The sequence below is a fragment of the Bufo bufo genome, chromosome 1, assembly GCF_905171765.1.
Source record: "Bufo bufo chromosome 1, aBufBuf1.1, whole genome shotgun sequence".
In the NCBI taxonomy this organism is placed as follows: Eukaryota; Metazoa; Chordata; class Amphibia; order Anura; family Bufonidae; genus Bufo; species Bufo bufo.
Genome location: NC_053389.1, coordinates 811,007,087 through 811,018,711, shown reverse-complemented (window position 1 = coordinate 811,018,711; position 11,625 = coordinate 811,007,087). Strand labels below are relative to the sequence as shown.

At 44.8% G+C, this 11,625-nt stretch overlaps 1 non-coding gene across 1 annotated transcript; it reads right to left on the bottom strand.

The window, feature by feature from the left end:
* Nucleotides 1-5,934: 5,934 nt before the first annotated feature.
* Nucleotides 5,935-6,006, bottom strand: TRNAD-GUC. Its single transcript has one exon. It is a non-coding gene; the product is annotated as a tRNA-Asp (tRNA).
* Nucleotides 6,007-11,625: the final 5,619 nt, after the last annotated feature.

Genomic DNA, 11,625 nt, shown 5'->3' with positions numbered 1-11,625 from the left:
TGCTTTTGAACCTCCGGTAAGGCCCAAATTGTGTCCCATGCCAAGTCCCCAGCCGCAGATACATCGTCCTGCAGTTTGTGATTAGACAACTGACGCCAGACCCCGGAAGGAGTAGTGGATTCAGGGTGAGCTAAGTTTTGTAGTAGGTGCAGAGGGAGGTGGGGATTGGGGAATCTAAGATCTCTGGATCTGTATAATTTGGCCCACTCAACGAGCATGCCCTTCCAAATGGGGGAGGCAAAGGAATGTGAGGGCGTGCAGCTACGGAACCCCCATAGGACGAGAGTGTCCTTATATGTAACTAGGCCACGCTCTAGAGCTGTGCACAGGTTTGGTGAGCTTCGCGAGAGGAGAGAGAAGCACCTATTCAGGTGTGTTGCAGTGTAATACAGGTGGACATCGGGAAGGCCGAAGCCACCAAACCTCTTTTCCCTCGTCAACGTGGAGTAAGCTATCCTAGATGGTTTATTCGTCCAGAGGAAAAGGGAAAATCTTCTACGTAGTTCTCTAAAGTACGAAAGCGGGAGCCATATGGGTAATGTCTGCAGCAGGTATAGGAGTTTGGGAACAATGAAGGTCTTGAGATAATTCTTCCTGCCTATCCATGATATGAAAGGAAGTTTAACCGACTGTAGATGGGATGTAATTGAATTAAGCATAGGGGTGTAGTTAAGGCTGTAAAGGTCGTTCAGGTTAGCAGAGATGTGAATCCCCAAAAATGTGATGTCCCGTGCAGCCCAGGTGAAGGGGGTGGAGCGTTTAAGCGACGCAACAAGAGCGGGTTTACAGGTGACATTCAGGGCAAGGGATTTGCTATAGTTTATTTTGAAATTGGAGACCCAACCAAATTCTTCAAAAATAGAGTGCAACCGGGGGAAGGATTTCTCCGGGTTGGTGGTCATAATAAGGAGATCGTCTGCAAACGCAGCCATAAGGTGGGTGTGGGAAGCTTTCTGAAGACCTTCAATATCGGGATCTTGCCTGATTTTGCACAGGAGAGTTTCCATGACTATCACGAATAGCGAGGGGGGAGAGAGGGCAACCCTGCCGAGTGCCATTAGTAATGGCAAAGGCGGGTGAAAGAGTGCCGTTGACTTTGACCCTGGCAGAGGGGGCCGAGTATAGGGAGAGAATAGCTGAAATAAGTTGATCAGGAAAGCCAAATTTCGACAAAGCCAGTGACATATACTGCCAGCTCACTCTGTCAAAAGCCTTCTCTGCATCAGTGCTCAGCAGAGCTAGAGGAGTTGAAGTAGTCTGTGCCCAGTTCATAAGATGAAGGAGGCGAACGGTATTCTCATTGCCCTGTCTGCCAGAGACAAAGCCAACTTGTTCCTTGTGGATAACATCCGGGAGAACTTTTTGAATCCGTTGAGCCAGGATCTTAGCCCACCATTTAATGTCCGTATTAAGTAGGGAGATAGGGCGGTAGCTACCACATTGCAACGGGTCTTTATTCTCTTTATGAATAATGGTGATATGGGCTGTGAGTGATTGGGGAGGAAGGTGGCCACCCTCCAGGAGGTAATTACATAAAGAGCTAAAGTGAGGGACTAGAACAGATTTAAAAGTTTTATAATAGGAGATGGTGAAACCATCAGGGCCAGGGCTACGTCCAGAGGGGATGGTGGCTAGAACTTTAAGGACTTCTGGGCCGGAGATGGGAGCTACTAGTTGGGAGGACTGGTCTGGGGATATGGAGGGAAGCTGAAGGGAGGAGAGGAACTTATTCGAGGCCTCCGCGATGGAGCAAGGAGATGAACCAGGAGGGGCCGGGAGGTTGTATAGGTCTTCATAAAAAGCACAGAATGCTTTGGCTATGTCAGGGGTGGATTTAAGATGATTGCCCGCAGCATCTTTAATTGCCGGGATGAAGGAGTCAGAAAATTGTTGTTTAGTTAGCGCCGCCATAAGCTTGTTCCCTCTGTCACCATGTGCATATGACTTAAAGCGCGCACGTAGGAGCAACTTAGCCGAGGTAATGTTTAACATATCTTTTAGTTGAGATCGCGCGACCGAAAGCTCCTCCGCGAGGCTTATAGCTTGGGATTGCTTATGGCTGAGCTCGAGAGTAGCGATACGGGATAGGAGGGTAGACATGGCCTGGGCTCTTTGTTTTTTAATATGGGAGCCGAGAGCGATAAGCTCTCCACGGATCACAGCCTTGTGGGTTTCCCAGATTACAGCAGGTGAGGGAGGGGATGGACCTGCGGAGTTAGTACTGAAAAACTCCTGTAGGGAGGTGGCTATTTTCTCAGATGATACCTGGTCCTGGATGATGGTTTCATTAAGACGCCAGTTCCATTCCCGTGTAGGGAGGGTGGACAGTGATACCGTCAGAAAGACGGGGGCATGGTCTGACAACGTGATGCTGCCTATTCGGGTGTTTACAATTTGTTTGACATGTTCAGAGGAGAGAAAGACATAGTCTAACCTGTGGTGTGAGGACTTGGCATGGGAGTAGAATGAGTAGTCACGACCTGTAGGGTTCAGTGTACGCCAGGTGTCAATAACACCTAATTTACGCAGAGCCACCCTCAGGCATCTAAGACGGACATGAGTGATAGCCGATCTCCCCGAGGAGGAGTCCAGGAGTGGGTCTAGAGTTACATTAAAATCTCCCCCTAGAATTACCATACCCTGTTTGAATGCAGCAAGCGCCGAGAGGGTCTGAACCAGCCATGCAACCTGTCCCCTATTAGGCGCGTAAATATTGGCCAGTGTAACCGGTGTGCCTGCTATAGAGCCCTTCACAAATAAGTACCGGCCATCAGGATCCGAGGAGGAGGCTGTAACCGCAAAGGGCACCTGCTTGTGAATGGCAATACTGACACCTCGGCTAGCGGAGGTCTGCGCACTGTGGAACCACTGAGTGAACTTCTTGGAAGGAAGATTAGGAATCTTACCTGCCCGAAAATGTGTCTCTTGAAAAAAGGCGATCGAGACTTTGTCTTTCTGTAGTAAGGAAATCACTTGGGATCTTTTGCACGGCTCGTTCAGGCCCCGGACATTAAGGGATGAGACTACAAGAGAAGCCATTTTAAGTCAGTGGGAAAGCACATTGCAATCAAGGTCTGAGCGAACCAAGCAAGAACATTAAGGTTGGAAAAGAGGACACAAGAGGGGAAACACATGAGGGCAAAAAAGGGTAGACAAAACGGCAAACAATTATTCAAAATCACATAATGCAATTCTAAGAGCTCCACGGAGCGCCTGTGAACCAGAGGATCCTTTCTCATCACGGACTGGTGCCGGGATCCATCAGGCGGGGGGTCTCGTAGAGCCGGAATAGGCCAAGAAAAGGCCATCAGGTAACAAGGAAGTCAATGAGGGAAACATTGGCAAACAAATCCCCTACGCAGAAGGGGTGGGAGGGGAGAGGTGAATAAACTCAGGAAGGTAAGGTCCACAGGGAGGTGAACAAAGGCCTGAATACATCCAGAAAGGCCTCATCAAAAACTAGGCGGCCCTGATGCATGTCCTGAACAGCAAACAGAAGAAATCTTCAGGAGAACACCGGAACTATGGCCGGCAAGAGATGACAATTTTCACAGCAGAAAGGCTTCAGCGATGAGGAGAGCATTCCGCAGCAGTGGAGGCTTGAAAACCCAGGCTGGAACGGGATTTCTTCCCGGCTGGTACAAGGGACCAGGTTTCTGCAGTCGGAGGCGAGGGTATAGGGTCTCCCTGGTCTGCTGGCATCCAGGACGGTAATTCAATCGGGGCTATTCCCAGTGAGACCCAGGCCCCGGACAAGTCCTGTGGTGTGCGTATGGTGATCTGCCTTCCGTTTTTGAAGACTGCCAAGCCAAAGGGGAACAACCAGCGAAACTGGGTCCCGGAGGATCTAAGCGCTTCTAAAAGTGGACGCAAAATACGTCTTTTTGTCAGCGTGGAAGGTGCCAGGTCTTGAAAGAACTGCAGCTGCGAGCCTTCATATTGCAGGCGGTCTGTCTCTCTACTGGCCTTCAAAAGAGCCGCAGTGTCCACAAAGCTGAGGATACCACAGATAACATCTCTCGGAGGATCTGAAGCTTTTGGCTTGGGACGAAGAGCGCGGTGTATGCGTTCAATAACAATATTCGCTGCTCTTTCTGGATTCAAAAGATTCGCGAATATTTCTTTCGCGACTTTTTCGAGCGCTTCCGGTGCGAATATTTCAGGTATGCCTCGGATGCAAATATTACGTCTGCGGCTGCGATTTTCCTGGTCTTCGATTCGCAGGAGGGCATCGTTGATGAGATCTTTATGCGCACCCAGGGTAGAGCATGTTTCTTCGCTAAAGCGAATAATCGCATCTTGCGAATTTTCCAGTGCCGCGACTCTCTGGCCAATGGAACGGAGATCGGTCTTTATTTCCGCCAAGTCCTGCTTCAGGGGAGCCAGAGCAGAATCCATAACTTCGCGAAGGATTGCTTTTGAAAGATTTTGTCCCCGCCGTCTGTTTTTATATTCGGAAGCATCCGAAATACTTCCCGCTTCTGAGCCGTCTTCCGCATCAGAGTGGAGTGAGGGAGCCGGCGCCATCTTAGGCGTCCCTGCAGCGGTGCCCTTGGCAGCTTTCCTCAGAAATGCCTCCATGTCAGGCTGTTTGGAGCGGTTCACAGGTGGGTCGGCAGGTTCCCTGGGGCGATCTCTCCCCGTTTTGCCCATTTTTAGCGTCTGAAAAGTGCTATTTAAGGGGGTTTGTGCCGATTAGGAAGAGGAGCTCAGTCACCAGCAGCCATGCAGCTCAGCGGCCAAACTCCGCCCCCATAGTAGTTATATTCTTGTACATAGGAGCAGTATTATAGTAGTTATATTCTTGTACATAGGAGCAGTATTATAGTAGTTATATTCTTGTACATAGGAGCAGTATTATAGTAGTTATATTCTTGTACATAGGAGCAGTATTATAGTAGTTATATTCTTGTACATAGGAGCAGTATTATAGTAGTTATATTCTTGTACATAGGAGCAGTATTATAGTAGTTATATTCTTGTACATAGGAGCAGTATTATAGTAGTTATATTCTTGTACATAGGAGCAGTATTATAGTAGTTATATTCTTGTACATAGGAGCAGTATTATAGTAGTTATATTCTTGTACATAGGAGCAGTATTATAGTAGTTATATTCTTGTACATAGGGGTAGTATTATAGTAGTTATATTCTTGTACATAGGGGGCAGTATTATAGTAGTTATATTCTTGTACATAGGGGCAGTATTATAGTAGTTATATTCTTGTACATAGGGGCAGTATTATAGTAGTTATATTCTTGTACATAAGAGGCAGTATTATAGTAGTTATATTCTTGTACATAGGAGCAGTATTATAGCAGTTATATTCTTGTACATAGGAGCAGTATTATAGTAGTTATATTCTTGTACATAGGAGGCAGTATTATAGTAGTTATATTCTTGTATATAGGAGCAGTATTATAGTAGTTATATTCTTGTACATAGGAGGCAGTATTATAGTAGTTATATTCTTGTATATAGGAGCAGTATTATAGTAGTTATATTCTTGTACATAGGAGCAGTATTATAGTAGTTATATTCTTGTACATAGGGGCAGTATTATAGTAGTTATATTCTTGTACATAGGAGCAGTATTATAGCAGTTATATTCTTGTACATAGGAGCAGTATTATAGTAGTTATATTCTTGTACATAGGAGGCAGTATTATAGTAGTTATATTCTTGTATATAGGAGCAGTATTATAGTAGTTATATTCTTGTACATAGGAGGCAGTATTATAGTAGTTATATTCTTGTATATAGGAGCAGTATTATAGTAGTTATATTCTTGTACATAGGAGCAGTATTATGGTAGTTATATTCTTGTACAGAGGAGCAGTATTATAGTAGTTATATTCACTAAACACTATTTCTACAGTTTTCTTAGAATTGTTCTATTTCTTAGTATTGTTCTATATGCAAAAGTTGAAGCCTCCCCGTCGGGGAATCGAACCCCGGTCTCCCGCGTGACAGGCGGGGATACTTACCACTATACTAACGAGGAACTGCTGTAGAAGGTTGTGACATGGTAATCTTCTTAAGGGGAAATAGCTGATATTCTAATAGTAGCCACTTATCATTGAGATATAAGTCTGGGACCACTAGGGTCTTATCTTATCTCACTGCATACAGATTTATACAACCACCACTAGTAGTTATAAAAGTAAAGGGGCTGAAGACGTATGTCCCGAGTAAAGGGGCTGAAGACGTGTGTCCCGAGTAAAGGGGTTGAAGACGTACAGTCAGGCCCATAAATATTGGGACATCAACACTTTTTGGTTCTATACACCAATACAATAGATTTGAAATGAAACAAACAAGATGTGCTTTACCTGCAGACTGTCAGCTTTAATTTGAGGGTATTTACATCCAAATCAGGTGAACGGTGTAGGAATTACAACAGTTTGCATATGTGCCTCCCACTTGTTAAGGGACCAAAAGTAATGGGACAATTGGCTTCTCAGCTGTTCCATGGCCAGGTGTGTGTTATTCCCTCATTATCCCAATTACAATGAGCAGATAAAAGGTCCAGAGGTCATTTCCAGTCTGCTATTTGCATTTGGAATCTGTTGCTGTCAACTCTCAAGATGAGATCCAAAGAGCTGTCACTATCAGTGAAGCAAGACTTCATTAGGCTGAAAAAACACAACAAACCCATCAGAGAGATAGCAAAAACATTAGACGTGGCCAAAACAACTGTTTGGAACATTCTTAAAAAGAAGGAACGCACCGCTGGGCTCAGCAACACCAAAAGACCCGGAAAACCACGGAAAACAACTGTGGTGGATGACCGAAGAATTCTTTCCCTGGTGAAGAAAACACCCTTCACAACAGTTGGCCAGATCAAGAACACGCTCCAGGAGGTAGGTGTATGTGTGTCAAAGTCAACCATCAGGAGAAGACTTCACCAGAGTGAATACAGAGGGTTCACCACAAGATGGAAACCATTGGTGAGCCTCAAAAACAGGAAGGCCAGATTAGAGTTTGCCAAACAACATCTAAAAAGCCTTCACAGTTCTGGAACAACATCCTACGGACAGATGAGACCAAGATCAACTTGTACCAGAGTGATGGGAAGAGAAGAGTATGGAGAAGGAAAGGAACTGCTCATGATCCTAAGCATACCACCTCATCAGTGAAGCATGGTGGTGGTAGTGTCATGGTGTGGGCATGCATGGCTGCCAATGGAACTGGTTCTCTTGTATTTATTGATGATGTGACTGCTGACAAAAGCAGCAGGATGAATTCTGAAGTGTTTCGGGCAATATTATCTGCTCATATTCAGCCAAATGCTTCAGAACTCATTGGACGGCTCTTCACAGTGGAGATGGACAATGACCCAAAGCATACTGCAAAAGCAACCAAAGAGTTTTTTAAGGGAAAGAAGTAGAATGTTATGCAATGGCCAAGTCAATCACCTGACCTGAATCCGATTGAGCATGCATTTCACTTGCTGAAGACAAAACTGAAGGGAAAATGCCCCAAGAACAAGCAGGAACTGAAGACAGTGGCAGTAGAGGCCTGGCAGAGCATCACCAGGGATGAAACCCAGCGTCTGGTGATGTCTATGCGTTCCTGACTTCAGGCTGTAATTGACTGCAAAGGATTTGCAACCAAGTATTAAAAAGGGAAAGTTTGATTTATGATTATTATTTTGTCCCATTACTTTTGGTCCCTTAACAAGTAGGAGGCACATATGCAAACTGTTGTAATTCCTACACCGTTCACCTGATTTGGATGTAAATACCCTCAAATTAAAGCTGACAGTCTGCAGGTAAAGCACATCTTGTTCATTTCATGTCAAATCCATTGTGGTGGTGTATAGAGCCAAAAATGTGAGAATTGTGTCGAGGTCCCAATATTTATGGGCTTGACTGTATGTCTTGAGTAAAGGGGCTGAAAACGTATGTCTTGAGTAAATGGGCTGAAGATGTATGTCTTGAATAAAGGGGCTGAAGACTTGTGTCCTGAGGAAAGGGGCTGAAGACTTGTGTCAATGCAAGATTTTAGATTTTCCTTTTCAGTAAATTAGTAAAGATTTTGAACATATTGTTCTCACTGTCTCATTATGGGGGACTGAGGGCAGAATGATGGGGGGAGACACTCAAGGAGCAAGATAACAAAATGTGAAATGAAAGGGTCTGAAGACTTTCTTCATGAGTTGTAATACTCCTCTCTATGTAGAAGTATACATCTATTATATCACTGCTCTTATGGTCTCTCACCATTCCTGCCTCCTCTATGGAAGTGTTATCTCCTGGGGTTGGTCACAGGTCATAGTCCTCTCTGGATCTGTCCTCTATCATCTCTAGGGTCTCTGGTACCTGACAGTCCTCCCCTCCCCCACCACCTCATCCATCACTATGGATGGAGCCTGCTGTTCCCTCCTGGTCCTCCATCCCAGCATTCCTGGTACTGCTCACCTCTCACCTCTGGTCAACAAGCAGAATGGGAAGGAATCATCAGATACATCTTACTAACCAGGAACATTCTGTATGTCGCTGGTGAATAAAGTTGATTATAATCAAGGACGGAAGCATCGGGGTGCAAATCTATGACATCAGTGCTCCTACTGCAGGTGAGCCCACACACTGCGCAAGCGGTCAGTCTACGGTGGAAATATCCTGCTGGGTGAATATGTATTGATATATACATTTCAAATTGAAGTCAATGGGAGAAATATCTGTATGCAGTGAGCCCCCCTAGTGGTGGTTGTATAAATCTGTATACAGTAAGCGCCCCCTAGTGGTGTGTGTATAAATCTGTATGCCGTGAGCGCCCCCTAGTATTGGATTTATAAATCTGTATGCTGCGAGCCCCCACTAGTGGTGACCATAAATTTGTATACAGTAGGCTCCCCCTAGTGGCGGTTGTATAAATCTGTATGCAGTGAGCTCCCACTAGTGGTGGCTGTATAATCTGTATGTAGTGATCTCCCTCTAGTGGTGGGTATATAAATCTGTATACAGTGAGCTCCCACTACTGGTGACTGTATAAATCTGTATACAGTGAGCTCCCCCTAGTAGTGACTGTATAAATCTGTAAACTTTCTGATCCATGATGGTACCATTAGAATCATACATGTTATAGGGAGGATGGGAGTTATACTTTACCATCTCTGAGCTGGAAGGACTAAGCTATGGAGCATGCACTCAGCGTACACGCTGGGTTGGGGACATGAAGCCTGGATCATAGATCTTGCACTCAGTGTATACAGTGCCTTCAAAAAGTATTCATACCCCTTGAACGTTTTCACGTTACACCCACAAACTTCAATGTATTTTTTGGGGGTTTTATGTGATCGACCAACACAAAGTACAAGTACAGGTGAAACTCGAAAAATGTGAATGTCGTGCAAAGTTCCTTTATTTCAGTAATGCAACTTAAAGGTGAAACTAACAGATGAGACTCGTTACAGGCAAAGCGAGATGTTCCAAGCCTTTATTTGGTATAATTTGGAGGATTATGGTTTACAGCTTATGAAACAGCAAAGTCACAATTTTGAGGTCCTCTTTGCTCGGGGGGTACGGATTAATTAGCTGACTAGAGTGTGACCCTTTGAGCCTAGAATATTAAACCTTTTCACAATATTCTAATTTTAAGCTGCATTAATGCAATTCCTTTTAATTTGCATTACTGAAATAAATAGACTTTTGCACGATATTCAAATCTTTCGAGTTTCACCGGTATCTGTGAAGTGAGAAGATAATGATACGTGGTTTTCAAAATTTTTAATAAATAAAAATGTAGAAAGTGCAGCGTGCGTTTGTATTCAGGCCCCCCGAGTCAGTACTTTGTAGGACCACCATTTGCTGAAATTACAGCTGCAAGTCTTTTGGGGGATGGATCTACCAGCTTTGCACATCTAGAGGCTGACATTTTTGCCCATTCTTCTTTGCAGAATAGGTCTCGCTCAGTCAGGGCGTCTGTGAACAGCAATGTCCAAGTCTTGCCCCAAATTCTCAATGGTCTTGGACTGGACTATTCTAACACATGAATGTGCTTTCATCTAAACCCTCCCATTGTTGCTCTGGCTGGATGTTGAGGGTTGTTGTCCTACTGGAAGGTGAACCTCTGCCCCAGTCTCAAGTCTTTTGCAGCTTCTACCAGGTTTTCCTCCAGGATTTCTCAGAATTTAGATCCATCCATCTTCCCATCACTTCTGACCAGCTTCCCTGTCCCTGCTGAAGAAAAGCCTAATCACGGCACGATGCTGCCACCACCACCATGTTTCACAGTGGGGATAGTGAGTTCAGGGTGATGTACAGTGTTAGTTTCATTTAGTCCAAAAAGTTCACCTTTGGTCTCATCTCACCAGAGCACCTTCTTCCATATGTTTGCTGTGTCCTCTACATGGCTTGTGGCAATCTGCAAACGGGACTTCTTATGGCTTGCTTTCAAAAATGGCTTTCTTCTTGCCACTCTTCCATAAAGGCCAGATTTGTGGAATACACGACTAATAGTTGTCCTGTGGACAGATTCTCTTACCTGAGATGTTTGATCTCTGCAGCTCTTCCAGAGTGACCATGGGCCTCTTGGCTGCTTCTCTAATTAGTGCTCTCCTTGCCTGGGTTGTCAGTTTAGGTGGACGGCCATGTCTTGGTAGGTTTGCAGTTGTGCCAGACTCCTTCCATATTCGGATGATGGATTAAACAGTGCTCCATGATATTCTTTTTTTTTATAACTTAACCCTGCTTTACACTTCACAACTTTATCCTTGACCTGTCTGGTGTGTTCCTTGGTTTTCATGATGCTGTTTGATTACTAATGTTCTCTAACAAACGTCTGAGGCCTTCACAGAACAGCTGAAGTTATACTAGGAATAAATTACACACAGGTGGACTCTATTTACTAATCATGTGACTTCTGAGGGCAACTGGATTTTATTTAGGGGTATCAAAGTATAGGGGACTGAATATAAATGCACGCCACACTTTCCAGATTGTTAAGTAGTAAACATTTCGAAAACCTTGTATCATTAACTTTTCACTTCACACATAGGCCTTATTCACACATACGTGGATTTTCACAGACCATGATCCTTGAAAACCCGGCCTACCATCCTGCTGAGTGCACGGCGTCATTGGTCGCACTCAGCAGGATGGGTTTTCACGGACTGTGGTCTGTGAAAATCCATGTATGTATGAATGAGGCCATACTTGTACTTTGTGTTGGTCTATCACATAAAATCCCAATAAAATACATTTAAGTTTTGGGTGTAACGTGACAAAATGTGGAAAAGTTCAAGGGGTATGAATACTTTATCAAGGCACTGTATGCTAGGTTTGGAGGTGTAGAGTGTGGACCTAAGAGCTTGCACTTAGCGTACATGCTGAGTTGGGGGATGTGGAGTCTAGACCACAGAGCTTGCACTTAGTGTATATGCCTGGGTTGGGGGATGTGACGCTTGGACCATAGAGCTTGCACTTAGTGTATATGCCTGGGTTGGGGGATGTGGAGTCCTGGCATTCCTGAGACCTTATGCAGAATATTAGGGGAGTGAAGCTGGCGCATTCTTAGATAAGGGGGTGGGGGTGGGGGTGGGAAGGGGTCTGGAAATAAGGTCCTGTTATGAAGATTAGGAGAACACACAAAGAGAAGGTCCATACCCCGATCAGACGTG